The sequence below is a fragment of the Callithrix jacchus genome, chromosome 15 (genome assembly GCF_049354715.1).
Source record: "Callithrix jacchus isolate 240 chromosome 15, calJac240_pri, whole genome shotgun sequence".
Classification (NCBI taxonomy): domain Eukaryota; kingdom Metazoa; phylum Chordata; class Mammalia; order Primates; family Cebidae; genus Callithrix; species Callithrix jacchus.
Genome location: NC_133516.1, coordinates 40,703,990 through 40,721,015, shown reverse-complemented (window position 1 = coordinate 40,721,015; position 17,026 = coordinate 40,703,990). Strand labels below are relative to the sequence as shown.

Here is a 17,026-nt window from a genome sequence, read left to right as displayed (position 1 = left end):
GAGGGGGACTGCTATAATAACTTATCACCGAAAACTAAGAATAGCTCTACTGGAAAACTACAATTAACTCAACACTGATAATGAATTCATAATAAATGGTTTTCCTCCCAGATTTCCATAAATTCCATCCCTACCCTACCCCCTACCATCATGTTTTATACATGTGCACACTAGGAACTTTGCAAATTGCCCAGCCCTTCAGGGAACTCAGACTTTTTTGTGGAAGTTAAAATGAGAAACTTACTTAAGGTCTAGAGTGAGCTTTGGAACACCAAATTCTAGTAACCTTTTTAAACTCAATTAGAACATTACTACCAAGTGGTAAAACTGGAATATATGGGGCTACATGTTATTTACCCATGAAAACAAAAGAAAACATGTGCATATTTGCATCAGTTTATGCCTATTAAGTGGAATATAGTAACTGACCTAAACCACAAAGGGGGATGAAAATAATTCAGTAATAGAGGTTAAAAAACATGCTGTAGCAAATCAATAAAAAATCTGATTAAAATCTGGAAGGAGGTAGCATTTCAACTCAAACGGTGATGAATGAATATAATTTCAGTTGGCATAATAAAGAGGTAAGGGGCTTTCCAAGGGAAATTCATAAGCAAAGACCTGAAAGTGAAAAAGAATGTAATACGTTTAAGTAACAGGAAGCGCACCGGTATTGTCATTGTGGCGGTTCACTCCAGTGTCCTGTGTCATGCCCTCTGGACCCACTTCTGCTATCAGCTGCACTGAACAATTTGGTGCAAGTTTGTGCAGGTGTTCCCCAGGGCCTCCTTTGATGCTGTGGTGGCCTACTTCACCCATGGATTAACACTACTTGGAAATACTGGGGAGTTAAGGACCCTAAAGGCAGTCTGTAACCCTTGGGGATTGGGAGTCAGTGAATATGTGCTCCCACCTCCCACTCTTCAGGTGGTCCATTTTGTGAGGTATTCTATACATGTCTTCAGAAGTCCTGGTGGAATGGAGCCCTTGTAACCTGTAGTGATGTCATTGATAGTGCATTCTTATTTTGGCTTTTCCTACTTGTGTTGTCTTATTGTCCCTGCTCCCTCACTCCAGCTTCATGAGATCACCTCTGAAATAGACTACTTATACCATATTTTAAACTCTACTTTTGGAAATGTGCTGCCTAAAGATGCTGTACAATACAACCAGGTATATGAGATAGCTCTAAGGATTGTATTGGCTAACAAACTCACAAGAATTGGAGACCTTAATCAGTATTGAATTTTTTAAATATTCTCAGGGTTACAAGTCATGAAGCACACATAAAGCAGGAGATCCAGTCCTTTCTAAATGCACTTTCCCAGATTTAATGGATGAGTTCTCCAAGCAATACCTGAGGGAGAGCTACCAACCCAAAGAAAACTTATTTTGGCCACTTCATATATTTGTAGCTTATGTGACATTTTTCAGGGAGCCGTGCCCCCATAAGCCCATGGATTCCAGGTTTGTTGACTATAAGCAATCCTCAACATATCAGGTATATCTTGCAAAAAGCATTCCATTAGAACTTTTCCTGTAATACCACTAGTGTATTTTCCAAGGAGTCACTCATGTTGACAGGGAATTTTGGCTGGTCTTACACCTCTCTTTTCTGGAATGCCCTTTAGTAAAGTACATGGTTAAAGGCCTGCTGCTCTCTCTTTCCTTCCTAGAAAGCATGCAACATTTCAGAAACACTGAGCCAGGTAACTGCTAACCTTGGAGTTGTCAGATAGGCTCGTCAATAATTTACCATTATTCCTCTTGCCTCATCATTTTAGGCTTTAGTAGGTCTCCTGGCTCTGCTACTTACTAGCTATGAGAACTTGAACAAGTTTCTTAATGTCTCTGAGCCTCTCACTGCATTGGCAAAATGTAAATATTGATTCCTATTTTAAAGAGTTGTTGGGATAAATAAATAACATTGGTATAATGGTATGCAGGTTCTGGCATGTGGTAGGGATTTGGATGTTGATCTTCCATGTCCCATCCTTTTCTAACTATTTAAAATTGTATCCTTGATTTCTCCCCTGATGATGTTTTCTTGATATCTCATATTAAAACTCCCAGCAACCATCCTTGGGTTTCTTCTGCATTTCCACTCTTCCTCTTGTACCAATTCTGATATTCTCTTTTGGAGTCTGAGTTGCCAACCCCCTGGTTTCTGACCTGCCCATTTCTCTTCATGGGGTTTGACAGGAGCAGAGGGTGCATAGGGGAATGTGGTGAAAGGCAGTACTGGAGAAGTGAATGAAGGTCATAATTCGGAGGTCCTTGAATAACAAACAAGAAAAGAAACTTGGACTTTATTCCATAGACTATAAGATGCCAAGAAAGAAATTGGAGCTTTGGGGTGACATTTGGTCTCCATGGCTGGTCCACATGAAGAATTGACTGAGAAATAAAACATTGGATGTTGAGTGGGGTGACTCACGCCTGTAGTCCCAGCGTTTTGGAGGCCAAGGCAGGTGGTTCACCTGAGATCAGGAGTTCAAGACCAACCTGGCCAACATGGTGAAACCCGTCTCTACTAAAAATACAAAATTTAGCCAGGCGTGGTGGTATGCACCTGTAGTCCCAGCTATTTCGCAGGCTGAGACACGAGGATCCCTTGAACCTGGGAAACAGAGATTACATGAGCCAAGATCACACCACTGCACTCTAGCCTGGACAACACAGTGAGACTCCATCTTAAAAAAAAAAAAAATTGGGGCAGTTGGGAAACCAGTAGAAGAAACCATTTCAAGCAACAAATGACCTGAACTTTGTAACTGTAAGAAACCAAAGGAAAGAATAGATATGAAACCACTAAGAAACTGACTTTGACAGGATGTGGCATGGATTGGTGAAGTTCAGATGCTCACGATGAAGAGAAATCAGTGATTCTCAGAAGTCCTCACTAATAACTGAAAAGATTCAAAGTAAGTATATGAGACCTATTGTGAGGTATGAGGTTCCCCCAAGAGCCTGGAAATGAGGAAAATAATGTTAGCCTCTGAACTTCTTCTTTTTTTTTTTTTTTTTTGAGATGGAGTTTCACTCTTGTTACCCAGGCTGGAGTGCAATGGCGCGATCTTGGCTCACTGCAACCTCCGCCTCCTGGGTTCAGGCAGTTCTCCTGCCTCAGCCTCCTGAGTAGCTGGGGTTACAGGCACGCGCCACCATGCCCAGCTAATTTTTTTGTATCTTTAGTAGAGACGGGGTTTCACCATGTTGACCAGGATGGTCTCTATCTCTTGACCTCGTGATCCACCTGCCTCGGCCTCCCAAAGTGGCCTCTGAACTTTTAATTGTAAGATAGTAACTATTAGATCAGAGTATTTTTATACCTATCAAAAGGGAGGATTTTTTTATGGAAAGAAGATAATCTCATACACATACACACAAAAAACGTAAACATGAACTATGTCCATTCAAACACAGTGTAGGGTAGGCATCTTAGCCATCAGCTATTAAATATTTTGTTCCCAGGAACAAGGTAATTGTACAATGAATATGTTTATAGGCAGTACCTGCCCGAAAAAGAAAGCAAGCATTTAGTTCAGAAGGTGAATACAGGGATTAATTAGATCTGAGTTGAAATCTGTACTCTGCTGAATGTATGATTTGGGGAGAGTTACCTAGCCTTACTTACTAAGCTTTAGATTCCTAATCTATAAAATAGATGATAATAGTAATAGTAATAATAATATATATAATTATTAATATAATATAATATTAGATGATAGTAGATAATATTTATTTTATAGAGTAGGAATCTAAAGCTTATATAAATACTACTGTTATTTATGGAAGGGTTTCTGGGAGGATTAAATGAGATAATGTATATAGAATGCTTCATATATTGTTGGCATATAGAGAATGTTCAATAATTGATATTTAACAATGATATTTTTGGAAAATATATGGATCTTATACTGAAATCTAAGTGTCATTCTGATTACATGCTAAGTCAACAAATCCTTCTGATACTTGATAGATTTTTTTTTTTACATGAATTAACACATTTCAATAGATTACATTCCAGTCTTGCTAGCTTGGAGATCATCCTTCTGGAAGGCTTTACACAAGATTGTGGTTGGAGGCACAAATTTGAAACCTATTGGAAAACTGGAGAATGGAGTAGGAAGAAGTTCTAAAGGAATGAAAGAGAGGAAGAAGTGAGGGGGAGTGATTTTCAGCAGAGAAACAAGTATTATCTTAAGAGTATAATATGGTTCTGTGGTTCTCACCATGCTATAAACTCTGTAAGGACAGAAACCAGGGTAGTCTTGTCACTGCTGTATCCGTGGCACCTAACACAGTGTTTATTCTAGTCTGTTGGTAAACAGAGAACAAATGAAAGTGTTTCTGCCTGGAATAGTAGTCAGCATAGGGTTGCATGACACAAATGGCAGTGGATTTTAAGTTCAAAGACAAAATGGTAACACTTGTGCCTGCTGCTTACTAACTGTATATCCATGAGGTAGTAATTTCTAGAGAATCAGTAATTTACATATCTGATTTTTCTCATATGTAAAATGTAAAATGAATAGAAGTGCTAAAAACAACTATTTAAGATAGTTACTTTTTTCATTGTTTTAGAATTTATTGACTACATCTTTAATTTACTACAGTCTACCTTCATATTGTATTACATAACACTTCCATTTTTCCTCACTCAGTCTTTATGCCATTGTTGTCATACATTTTTTAAGATTTTTTTTTCTTTTTCTTTCTTTTTTTTTTTTACGGTACTTTAAGTTCTGAGGTACATGTGCAGATCTTGCGGGATTGTTGCATAGTTACACACATGCCATGGTGGTTTGCTGTCTCCATCCCCCCATCACCTATATCAGGCATTTCCCCAGTGTTACCCCTCCCAACCTCCCCACCCCCCACTGTTTCTCCCCTAGGCCCCCACCCCCCAACATCCCCAGTGTGTGATGTTCCCCTCCCTGTGCTCTCCCTGTGCCTCTCATTGTTCAACACCTGCCTATGAGTGAGAATGTGCAGTGTTTGGTTTTCTGTTCTTGTGTCACTTTGCTAAGAGTAATGGTTTCCAGATTCATCCATTTCCCTACAAATGAACTCATCATTTTTTATGGCTGCAAAGTATTCCATGGTGTATAGGTGCCACATTTTCTTTGTCTAGTCTATCATTGATGGGCATTTGGGTTGGTTTCAGGTCTTTGCTATTGTAAACAGTGTCGCAATGAACATAAGTGTGCATGTGACTTTTTAATAGAATGATTTATAATCCTTTGGATATATACCCAGTAATGGGATTGCTTGGTCAAATGGAATTTCTATTTCTAGGTCCTTGAGGAATGGCCACACCATCTTTCACAATGGTTGAACTAATTTACACTCCCACCAGCAGTATAAAAGTGTTCCTATTTCTCCACATCCTCTCCAGCATCTGTTGTCTCCAGATTTTTTAATGATCACCATTCTAACTGGCATGAGATAGTATCTCAATGTGGTTTTGATTTGCCTTTCTCTAATGACCAGTGATGATGAGCATTTTTTCATATGTTTGTTGGCTTCATATATGTGTTCTTTTGAAAAGTGTCTGTTCATATTCTTTGCCCACTTTTGAATGGGTATGTTTGTTTTTTTCTTGTAAATTTATTTAAGTTCTTTGTAGATTCTGGATATTAGCCCTTTGTCAGATAGGTAGATTGCAGAAATTTTTTCCCATTCTGTTGGTTGCCAGTTCACACTAATGATTGTTACTTTTGCTATGCAGAAACTCTTAAGTTTAATTAGATCCCATTTGTCTATTTTGGCTTTTGTTGCCATTGCTTTTGGTGTTTTAGTCATGAAGTCTTTGCCTATGCCTATGCCCTCAATGGTATTGCCTAGGTTTTCTTCTAGGGTTTTTAGGTGTTAGGTCTTCTGTTTAAATCTTTAATCCATCTGGCATTAATTTTAGTGTAAGTTGTGAGGAAGGAGTACAGCTTCATCTTTCTGTACATGGCTACTCAGTTTTCCCAACACTGTTTATTAGACAGGGAATCCTTTCCCCATTGCTTGTTTTCCTCAGGTTTGTCAAAGATCAGATGGTTGTAGATGCGTGGCATTGCTTCCAAGACCTCCGTTCTATTGGCTATATCTCTGTTTTGGTACCAGTACCCTGCTGTTTTGATTACTGTAGCCTTGTATCATAGTTTGAAGTCAGGTGGCATGATGCCTCCAGCTTTGTTCTTTTTGCTTAGGATTGTCTTGGCTATGCAGGCTCTCTTTTGGTTCCATATGAAACTTAAAGTGTTTTTTTCCATTTCTGTGAAGGTCAGTGATAGCTTGATGGGGATAGTGTCGAATCTATAAATTACTTTAGGCAGTATGGGCATTTTCACAATATTCATTCTTCCTAACCATGAGCATGGAATGTTTTTCCATCTGTTTGTATCCTCTCTTATTTCCTTGAGCAGTGGTTTGTAGTTCTCCTTGAAAAGGACCTTTACACCCTTTGTTAGTAAATAAAATAGATATTTTATTCTCTTTGTAACAATTGTGAATGGCAGTTCATTCTTGATTTGGCTCTCTGTTAGTCTGTTATTGGTGTATAGAAATGCTTGTGATTTCTGCACATTGATTTTGTATCCTGAGACTTTGCTGAAGTTGCTTATCGGTTTCAGGAGATTTTGGTCTGAGACAATAGGGTCTTCTAAATATACAATCATGTTGTCTGCAAATAGAGACAATTTGACTTCCTCTTTTCCTAATTGAATACCCCTTATTTCTTTTTCTTTCCTGATTGCTTTGGCTAGAACTTCCAATACTATACTGAATAGGAGTGGTGAGAGAGGCTATCCTTGTCTAGTGCCAGATTTCAGAGGGAATGCTTCCAGTTTTTGCCCATTCAGTATAATATTGGCTGTGGGTTTGTTGTAAATAGCTTTTATTATTTTGAGATACGTTCCATCAATACCTAGTTTATTTAGAGTTTTTAGAATAAAGCATTGTTGAATTTTGTTGAAGGCCTTCTCTGCATCTATTGAGATAATCAGGTGGTTTTTGTCTTTGGTTCTGTTTATGTGATAGATTATGTTTATAGATTTGTGTATGTTGAACCAGCCTTTCATCCCCAGGATGAAGCCTCCTTGATCATGTTGGATAAGCCTTTTGATGTGCCATTGCATTTGGTTTGCCAGTATTTTATTGAAGATTTTTGTGTCTACGTTCATCATGGATATTGGCCTGAAGTTTTCTTTTTTAGTTGAGTTTCTGCTGGATTTTGGTATCAGGTCTCATAAAATGAGTTAGGGAGGATTCCCTCTTTTTGTATTGTTTGGAATAGTTTAGAAGGAATGGTACCAACTCCTCTTTGTACATCTGGTAGAATTCAGCCGTGAATCTGTCTGGACCAGGACTTTTTGGTTGGTAGGCTATTAATTGCTGCCTCAACTTCATCCCTTGTTATTGGTCTATTCAGGGTTTCAACTTCTTCCTGGTTTAGTTTTGGGAGGGTGCAAGTGTCCAGGAATTTATCAGCTTCTTCCAGGTGTACTTGTTTATGTGCATAGAGTTGTTTGTAGTAATCTCTGATGGTAGTTTGTATTTCTGTGGAATTGGTGGCAATATCCCTTTATCATTTTTATTGCATCTATTTGATTCTTCTCTCTTTTCTTTTTTATCAGTCTGGCTAGCGGTCTATTTCGTTGATCTTTTCAAAAAACCAGCTCCTGGATTTTTTGATTTTTTGAAGGGTTTTTTGTGTCTCTATCTCCTTCAGTTCTGCCCTGATCTTAATTATTTCTTGTCTTCTGCTAGCTTTTGAGTTTTTTTAATCTTGCTTCTCTAGCTCTTTCAATTTTGATGATAGAGTGTTGATTTTAGATCTCTCCTCGCTTCTCATGTGGGCATTTATTGCTATATATTTCCCTCTAGACACTGCTTTAAATGTGTCCCAGAGATTCTGGTACATTGTGTCTTCATTCTCATTGGTTCTGAAGAACATCTTTATTTCTACCTTCATTTCATTATTTATCCAGTCAACATTCAAGAGCCAGTTGTTCAGTTTCTATGAAGCTGTGCAGTTCTGAGTTAGTTTCTTAATTCTGAGTTCTAATTTGATTGCCCTGTGGTCTGAGAGACTGTTCGTTATGATTTCTGTTCTTTTGCATTTGCTGAAGAGTGATTTACTTCCAAATTATATGGTCAATTTTAGAGTAGGTGCAATGCGATGCTGAGAAGAATGTATATTCTGTGGATTTGGGGTGAAGAGTTCTGTAGCTGGCTGTCTTTAGGTCCACTTGGTCCAGATCTGTGTTCAAGTCCTAGATATCCTTGTTGATTTTCTGTCTCGTTGATCTGTCTAATATGGACAGTGGAGTATTAAAGTCTCCCATTATTGTGTGGGAGTCTAAGTCTCTTTGTAGGTCATTAAGAACTTGCTTTATGTATCTGGGTGCTCCATATTGGGTGCATATATATTTAGGATAGTTAGCTCTTCTGGTTGCATTGATCCTTTTACCATTATGTAATGCCCTTCTTAGTCTTTTTTGATCTTTGTTGGTTTAAAGTCCATTTTTTTAAGAGACTAGGATTGCAACCCCTGCTTTTTTTTTTGCTCTCCATTTGCTTGGTAAATCTTCTTGCATTCCTTTATTTTGACTCTGTATGTGTCTTTGCACATGAGATGGATCTCCTGAATACAGCACACCAGTAGGTCTTGACCTTTTATCAAATTTGCCAGTCTGTGTCTTCTGATTGGGGCATTTAGATTATTTACATTTAACGTTAATATTGTTATGTATGAATTTGATCCTGCCATTTTGTTACTGGCTTGCCTGTAGTTCAAGCAGTTTCTTCCTTGCATCATTGGCCTTTATCATTTGGTATGTTTTTGCAGTGGCTTGTACTGGTTGTTCCTTTAATGTTTAGTGTTTCTTTCAGGAGCTCTTTTAAGGCAGGCCTGGTGGTGATAAAATCTCTCAGCAATTGCTTGTCCATAAGGATTTTATTTCTCCTTCACTTATGAAGCTTAGTTTGGCTGGATATGAAATTCTGGGTTGAAAGTCTTTTCTTTAAGGATGTTGAATATTGGCCCCCACACTCTTCTGACTTGTAGGGTTTCTGTAACAGATCCACTGTGATTCTGATGGGCTTCCCTTTGTGGGTGACCCGATCTTTCTCTCTGGCTGCCCTTAGCATTTTTTTCTTCATTTCAACCCTGTTGAATCTGACAATTATGTGCCTTGGGGTTGCTTTTCTTGAGAGTATCTTTGTGGTCTTCTCTGTATTTCCTATATTTGAATGTTGGCCTGCTTTGCTAGGTTGGGGAAGTTCTCCTGGATAATATCGTGAAGAGTGTTTTCCAGGTTGGATTCATTCTCCCCATCACATTCAGTTTCACCAGTCAAGCGTAGATTAGGTCTTTTCACATAATCCCATATTTCTTGGAGGTTTTGTTCATTTCTTTTCACTCTTTTTTCTCTGTTCTTGCCTTCTCATTTTATTTCATTGAGTTGATCTTCAATCTCTGATATCCTTTCTACTCTTGATCGATTCTGCTATTGAAAATTATGTATGCTTCACAAAGTTCTCATGCTATGTTTTTCAGCTCCCTCAAGTCATTTATGTTCTTCTCTAAGCTGGTTATTCTAGTTAGCCTTTCATCTAAACTTTTTTCAAGGTTTTTAGTTTCTTTGCATTGGGTTAGAACAAGTATATTTAGCTCAGAGAAGTTTATTACCCACCTTCTGAATCCTGCTTCTGTCAATTCATCAAACTCATTCGCCATCTAGTTTTGTTCCCTTGCTGGTGAGGAGTTGGGATCCCTTGGAGGAGGAGAGGCATTCTGATCTTTGATGATTTCATCATTTTTGCGCTGGTTTCTTCCCATCTTTATGGGTCTATCGACCTTTGATCCAGGGAGTCACTTGAAGACACAGTCTGTCCCTTGTCTGCTTGCAGAGGTGCTGCTGGGCTGCCTGGGACTCAGCCAGCTGCTGTGTAGGCTTCCTCTGTCTTCCCCTGGCTTTTGTTTATACAGGTGAGATTAGACCCACCTTCACAATAGTGGATACCCTTCCCCACACCGAGCTTGATCGTCCTAGGTAGAGCTGGAACTGATGTTCTGGCTGTGAAACTCTCAAGCAAGAGGGCTTCAGTTTGCCAGTCTTTGTGGAGGTGGGACCTTCCAAGCTGTATCATCTGTGTCCCTACTTTCAGCTCTCCCTCTTTCTTGGGGGATGGGTAGATCCATACCACAGTCACTCTTGGAGCTAGCCAAAACCTCTGCCCAGTTCTGTGCCAACAACTCGCAGTGCCAGGCCAGCCAGAGTTGTCACTCAAGATCTGCACTGGCAACTCGTGGTGCTTCTCAGCCCAGTGGCATTCTCCCATATTGTGGTTTGCATGGGAGAAGCACAGTGTCTGAACTGGAGTGTCGAGGCGGTAAAGTCTCACATCCTCCAGTTGGCTGCACTTCCCAGGTGGGGCAGTGCCCTGCCCTATCTTGGTTCACCCTGCCTGGGTTACACCCAACTGTCCAACCAGTCCCATTGAAATGAACCTGGTACCTCAGTTGGAAATGTGGAGATCACTCATTTTCTGCATCTCTCTCACTGGGATCTGCAGTCTGGAGCTGTTCCTATTCAGCCATCTTGGTGGAAGTCAGAATAGTTACTTTTTTCTGCTACACTGCACTGTGATTTTCACATCTTAGCCACTTCCTTAACTTCAATGTCTTGTATTGTAGCACTAATAGACTGAATGTTAGCTGAACTGATTAATGAATAAGGAGGAAAATTTAAAGAGGAGGATTTGAAGTCAAGTAATCCCTAGCAGTGATGTATTACAAAGTAGGACTATTCATACAAGTTGCTGAAATGGAATCAAGGTATATTGGTTGTCATAGTGGAGGAAGTTTAAGTTGAGATGAAATCTTACTGTCTATGTCAATATTTAGAGTTACCCAGAATAATGGACTTTGACCCAGTTTCCAGAGTTTCCCAGGAATTGTTAAGGATGTTCTAAAGATCAGTAGATGAGGAGATTAATTTGAGTAGACTTAAGGGAAAATTGATTTGATGTTGTAAAGTTTAAAAAACATTAACATCAACATGGAATAAAGATCAAAGAAATTCAAGTGCATATAGACTATTTACCAGTCATATGCCAGATTATGCAATAATTCTTACTAAATTTTTTTATTATACTTTAAGTTCTGGGATACATGTACAGAACGTGGAGGTTTGTTACATAGGTATACACGTGCCATTCTGCTTTGCTTCACCTGTCACCCCATCATCTACATTAGGCATTTCTCCCAATATTATTGTGTGTAAGTATCTTTGGAGGTCTCTAAGAACTTGCTTTATGAATCTGGGTGCTCCTGTATTGGGTGCATACATATTTGGGCTAGTTAGCTTAGCTTGTTGCATTGATCCCCTTACCATTATATAATGCCCTTCTTTGTCTTTTTTTTTTTATCTTTGTTGGCTTTTAAAGTCTGTTTTATTAGAGGCTAGGATTGCAACCCCTGCTTTTTGTTTCTTTCAATTTTCTTGATCAATCTTCAACCATCCCTTTATTTTTAGCCTGTGTGTATCTTTGCACATGAGATGGGTCTCCTGAATACAGCACACCAATGGGTCTTTAAGCTTTATCCAATTTGCCACTCTGTGTCTCTTAGTTGGGGCATTTAGCCCATTTACATTGAAGTTTAATATTGTTATGTGTGGATTTGATCCTGTCATTATGATGCTAGCTGGGTATTTTGCTCATTAGTTGATGCAGTTTCTTCATAGTGTCAATGATATTTACAATTTGGTATGTTTTTGCAGTGGCTAGTACTGGGTTTTCCTTTGCATATTTAGGGCTTCCTTCAGGAGCTCTTGTAAGGCAGGCCTGGTTGTGACAAAATCCCTCAGGAGTTGCTTGTCTGTAAAGCATTTTATTTCTTTTTCACTCATGAAGCTTAGTTTGGCTGAATATGAAATTCTGGGTTGAAAATTCTTTAAGGATGTTGAATATTGGCCCCCACTCTCTTCTGGCTTGTAGGGTTTCTGCAGAGGGATCTGCTGTGAGTCTGATGGGCTTCCGTTTGTGGGTAACCCATCCTTTCTCTCTGGCTGCCCTTAACATTTTTTCCTTCATTTCAACCTTGGTGAATCTGACAATTATGTGTCTTAGGGTTGCTCTTCTCAAGGAGTATCTTTGTGGTGTTCTTTGTTGCTCTTCTCAAGGGTATCTTTGTGGTATTTTCTGAATTTGAATGTGGGCCTGTCTTGCTAGGTTGGGTAACTGCTTCTGGATAATATCCTGAAAAGTGTCTTCCAATTTGGTTCCATTCTCCCCATCACTTTTGGGCACACCAGTCAAAGTTAGTTTGGTCTTTTCACATAATCCCATATTTCTTGAAGGCTTTGTTTCTCTTCATTTGTTTTTCTCTAATCTTGTCTTCATACTTTATTTCATTAAGTTGATCCTCAATCTCTGATATCCTTTCTTCCACTTGATCGATTCAGCTATTGATACTTGTATAGCTTCACAGAGTTCTTGTGCTGTGTTTTTCAGCTCTATCAGGTCTCTTATGTTCTTTTCTAATATGGTTCTTCTAGCTAGCAATTCGTCTAACCTTTTTCAAGTTTCTTAGCTTCCTTGCATTGGGTTAGAATATGTTCCTTTAGCTTGGAGGAATTGTTACTACCCACCTTCTGAAGCCTATTTCTGTCAATTCGTCAAACTCGTTCTCCATCCAGTTTTGTTCTCTTGCTGGCAAGTTGTGATCCTTTGGAGGAGAAGAGGGGTTCTGGTTTTTGGAATTTTTAGCTTTCTTGGGCTGGGTTTTTCTCATCTTTGTGGATTTATCTACCTTTGGTCTTTGATGTTGGTGACCTTCACATGGGGTTTTGTGTGGATGTCCTTTTGGTTAACGTTGATTCTATTCCCTTCTGTTTGTTGGTTTTCCTTCTAGCAGTCAGGCCTCTCTGCTGCAGGTATGCTAGAGTTTGCTAGAGGTCCACTCCAGACCCGTTTGCCTGTATCACCAGTGGAGGCTACAGAACAGCAAAGATTGCTGCCTGTTCCTTCCTCTGGAAACTTTGTTCCAGAAGGGCACCTGCCAGATGCCAGCCAGAGGTCTCCTGTATGAGGGGTCTGTGAACCCCTGCTGGGAGGTGTCACCCAGTCAGGAAGCCCAGGAGTCAGAGACCCACTTGAGGAGGCAGTCTGTCCCTTGACAGAGCTTGAGTGCTGTACTGGGATATCCACTTTCTTTTCAGAGCCAGCAGGCAGGAATGTTTAAATCTGCTGAAGCTGCGACCACAGCCACTTTTCCACCAGGTGTTCTGTCCCAGGGAGATGGGAGTTTTATCTATTAGCCCCTGACTGGAGCTGCTGCCTTTCTTTCAGAGATACCCTGCCTGGAGAGGAGGAATCTAGAGGGGCAGTATGGCTACAGATGCTTTGCAGAGCTGCAGTTGGCACTGCTTAGTTCAAACTTCTTAGCAGCTTTGTGTCACTGTGAGGGGAAAATCGGCTACTCAAGCCTCAGTAATAGCCGACATGCCTCCCCTCACCAAGTTCAAGCATCCCAGGTTGACTTCAGATTGCTGTCCCCATGGAGGTGGGATTCACTGAGGTAGACCCCTTGGCTTTCTGGTTTAAGCCTTCTTTCCAGGGAAGTGAACAATTCTGACTTGCTGGCATTCCAGGCCCCAATGGAGTATGAAAAAAACTCCTGCACCTAGCTCAGTGTCTTCCCCAAATGGCCGCCCACTTTTGTGCCTGAAACCCAAGGCCCTCATGGCATCAGCACCCAAGGGAATCCCCTGGTCAGTGGGTTAGGAAGACCTTGGGAAAAGCATAGTTTCTGAGCTGGAATGCACCATTCCTCACAGCACAGTCTTTCACAGCTTCCCTTGTCTAGGAGATGGAGTTCCCCAACCCCTTGCACTTCCTGGGTGAGACGATGCCCCACCCTGCTTCAGCTTGCCCTCCATGGGCTGTACCCACTCTCTAACCAGTCACAGTGCGATGAGCTGGGCACCTCAGTTGGAAATGCAGAAATCACGTGCCTTCTGCATTTATCTCACTAGGAGCTGCAGACCAGAGCTGTTCTTATTCGGCCATCTTCTGGCATACACCATTTTACTTTTCTTTCACAGCATAAAAATCTTCAAAAAATACTAGCTGAACTGAAATTTAATGTAAGAATGCAAAGTTGGTTTCACATTTTAAAATCAAGGAGTATAATTCAATATGTAGAGAGAATAAAGGAGAAAACCAACAAGATCATTTCAACCAGTGTAGAAAAGGCATTTGACAAAATTCCACACTTTTTCATAATTGAAAAAAGAATATCTAAAAAAGTAGAAATGAAAGAGAACATCCTCAGTGTGATAAAGTAAACTACATCTAATATACTTAATAAGGACATAATGAACATGTTCTCCCTATGATTAGGGACAAAGCAAAGGTATATATTCTCATGATTTCTATGTAAGATGTGCTGAAGGCCCTAGCCATTGCAGTAATGCAAGAAAAAGAAATGAAATGTACAAAGTTGAAAAAGCATAAATAAAACAGTCTTTATTGACTCCATACATGATTATTTATGTATAAAATCCTCATGAATCTACAAAACAAGTACTAGAACTCAAGAGTCAATTAATCAGGGTCATAGGAAACAAGTGCTATATAGAGAAATCAATTGTATGTTTATATACTAGAAGCAAATGATTGGGAAATGAAATTTCAAATTCATTTTCAATTGTGTCAGAAGGCAAAATACTAGGAATAAATTTTTTTTTTTTTTTTTGAGACGGAGTTTCGCTCTTGTTACCCAGGCTGGAGTGCAATGGCGCGATCTCGGCTCACCGCAACCTCCACCTCCTGGGTTCAGGCAATTCTCCTGCCTCAGATTCCCAAGTAGCTGGGATTACAGGCACACGCCACCATGCCCAGCTAATTTTTTTAATATTTTTAGTAGAAACGGGGTTTCACCATGTTGACCAGGATGGTCTTGATCTCTTGACCTCGTGATCCACCCGCCTCGGCCTCCCAAAGTGCTGGGATTACAGGCTTGAGCCACCGCGCCCGGCCACTAGGAATAAATTTAACAAAAAATGTGCAGGGTTTCTAAAGTGAAAACCATAAAACATTAAGAAAGAAATTAAGCAAGGCCTAAATAAATGGAGATACATATCATGTGAGTAGACATGATTGATATCATTCTTCTGAAATTGATCTATAGATTCAACACAATCCAAGTTAAACCCTCAACACCTTTTTTAATAGAAAATTATAAATGTATTCTAAAATCTATATAAAAAAGCAAAGGCTAAACAAATCTTGACCAAAATTAAGTTGAAGAGTTTCTTCACCTGGTTTCAAGACTTACTCTAAATCTATAGTAATCAAGATAGTGTATTATTGGTATAAGAATAGACGAACAGATTAATGAAAAAAAAAAAAAGAATCAACAGACAGTCCAGAAGTACAACCTCACACACATATATTTATGATCAGTTGATTTTCAGTAAAATACCAGGGCATTTCAGTGAAGAAAGGAGAATCTTGAATACATGATGCTGAGACAATTGGATGAACCCAGAAAGAAAAGAACTCCACCCGCTATGTCACACAACTTACAGAAACTAATTTGGTATGTACTAAATGTAAAAACAAACTATGAAGATGTAGAAGGAAACATAGGAAAGTATTTGTGCAACTTTGGCCTGGGTAAGGATTCTTTAGGACACAGAAAGCACTAGTATAAATAATGGTAATCTGTATTTCATGAAAATTCACCTGCCTTTTGTGCAAGAATAGAGGCTCCAGAAGGATAGGAACTTTGTCTTTTTCATCACTGTCTTCCTGATGTACTCCCAGCAGTTTTCCTGGCTCAGTCTTTGTTGAATGTATGAACAAATGAATGAATGTTCCTGTAGTTCCATATGAAGTGATAGTATACTCAATTATTCCTCTGTTTGGAGTTTGATTCTTAACTATGTAGACTAAAAATATGTAGTTTGGCTGAGCACAGTGTCTCATGTCTGTAATCCCAGCATGTTGGGAGGCTGAGGTGAGCCGATCATCTGAGGTCAGGAACTCTAGACCAGCTTGGCCAACATGGTGAAACTCCATCTCTACTAAAAATACAAAAATTAGCTGGGTGTGGTGGCAGGTGCCTGTAATCACAGGTACTCAGGAGGCTGAGGCAGGCAAATCACTTGTGACTGGGAGGCAGAAATTGCAATGAGCCACTATTGCACCATTGTACTCCATCCGGGACAAGAGCAAAACTCCATCTCAAAAAAAAAAATCATTTTATTCATGAAAGCACAGTAACCCTTTAATAAAACTGTGATGGATGAGGTTTTGGTTAATGCAGTCCCTCTTTTTGTTCCCTTTTCTTTTCTAGAATCCTCGTAGTCTTTTTTTTTTTTATTTCCCAATCAGAACTTGAAGAAGAGACCTAATAGCATCCCAGATGACAAGATTTTCCAAACACATTTGATTCATGTACCCCATTAGTAAAATATTTGTACATACTTGCCATAGAGGGACATTTATTTTGAAAATATATAAATATGTTACTATACTACTAGAAAATGAGATGTGCACAAAAATAATGTTTTAAGAAGATGAGGTGAAATTTCTAATGTTTTCTTCCTGCACTTCAGTGGATTGTTGCATATCACCCCTCCTCCCCATTTGTTCATCCCACTTTGAAGACACTGCCTTAGGGTAAATGCAAATACTATGTTTACGTATTTGTATATACATCAGGGTATAATACTGCCATAGTGTTAATACTTCTGCATTTTAAACATTAGCTCTGACTGGATTGAAAGACTTTGCTTTTTAAATCAATTTATATCATATAGTGCAAGTAGGGTAGAATTTTTAGGTCTGGGGTGTACTCTGAAGTCATCTCACCTAATTTTTACTGTATTTATTCTTAACATTATTTAATGATAGTTTTTTTCACTGAAAGATATGTAGAGTATTTTAGAGGGAAGCAATACTGAGAAAAGTGGGAAGGAGAAGGAATGGAAGTGCTATAGAAAAGACAATGCCAATT

The 17,026-nt window shown here is 39.3% G+C and overlaps 1 protein-coding gene across 31 annotated transcripts in view; it reads left to right on the top strand.

Annotated features, from left to right (window-relative positions):
* The window catches only part of CFAP20DC (CFAP20 domain containing), a 352,305-nt gene that overhangs the window by 106,998 nt on the left and 228,281 nt on the right, over positions 1-17,026 (top strand). For 3 of the 31 annotated variants that reach the window (XM_078351351.1, XM_078351347.1, XM_054245818.2), the window contains one exon: positions 15,469-15,604. The exons of the other annotated variants lie outside the window; for them this stretch is intronic. The gene's annotated coding sequence lies outside the window, so the exon portion shown is untranslated. The remainder of the gene's footprint in view (positions 1-15,468; positions 15,605-17,026) is intronic. 31 annotated transcript variants of the gene reach the window in all.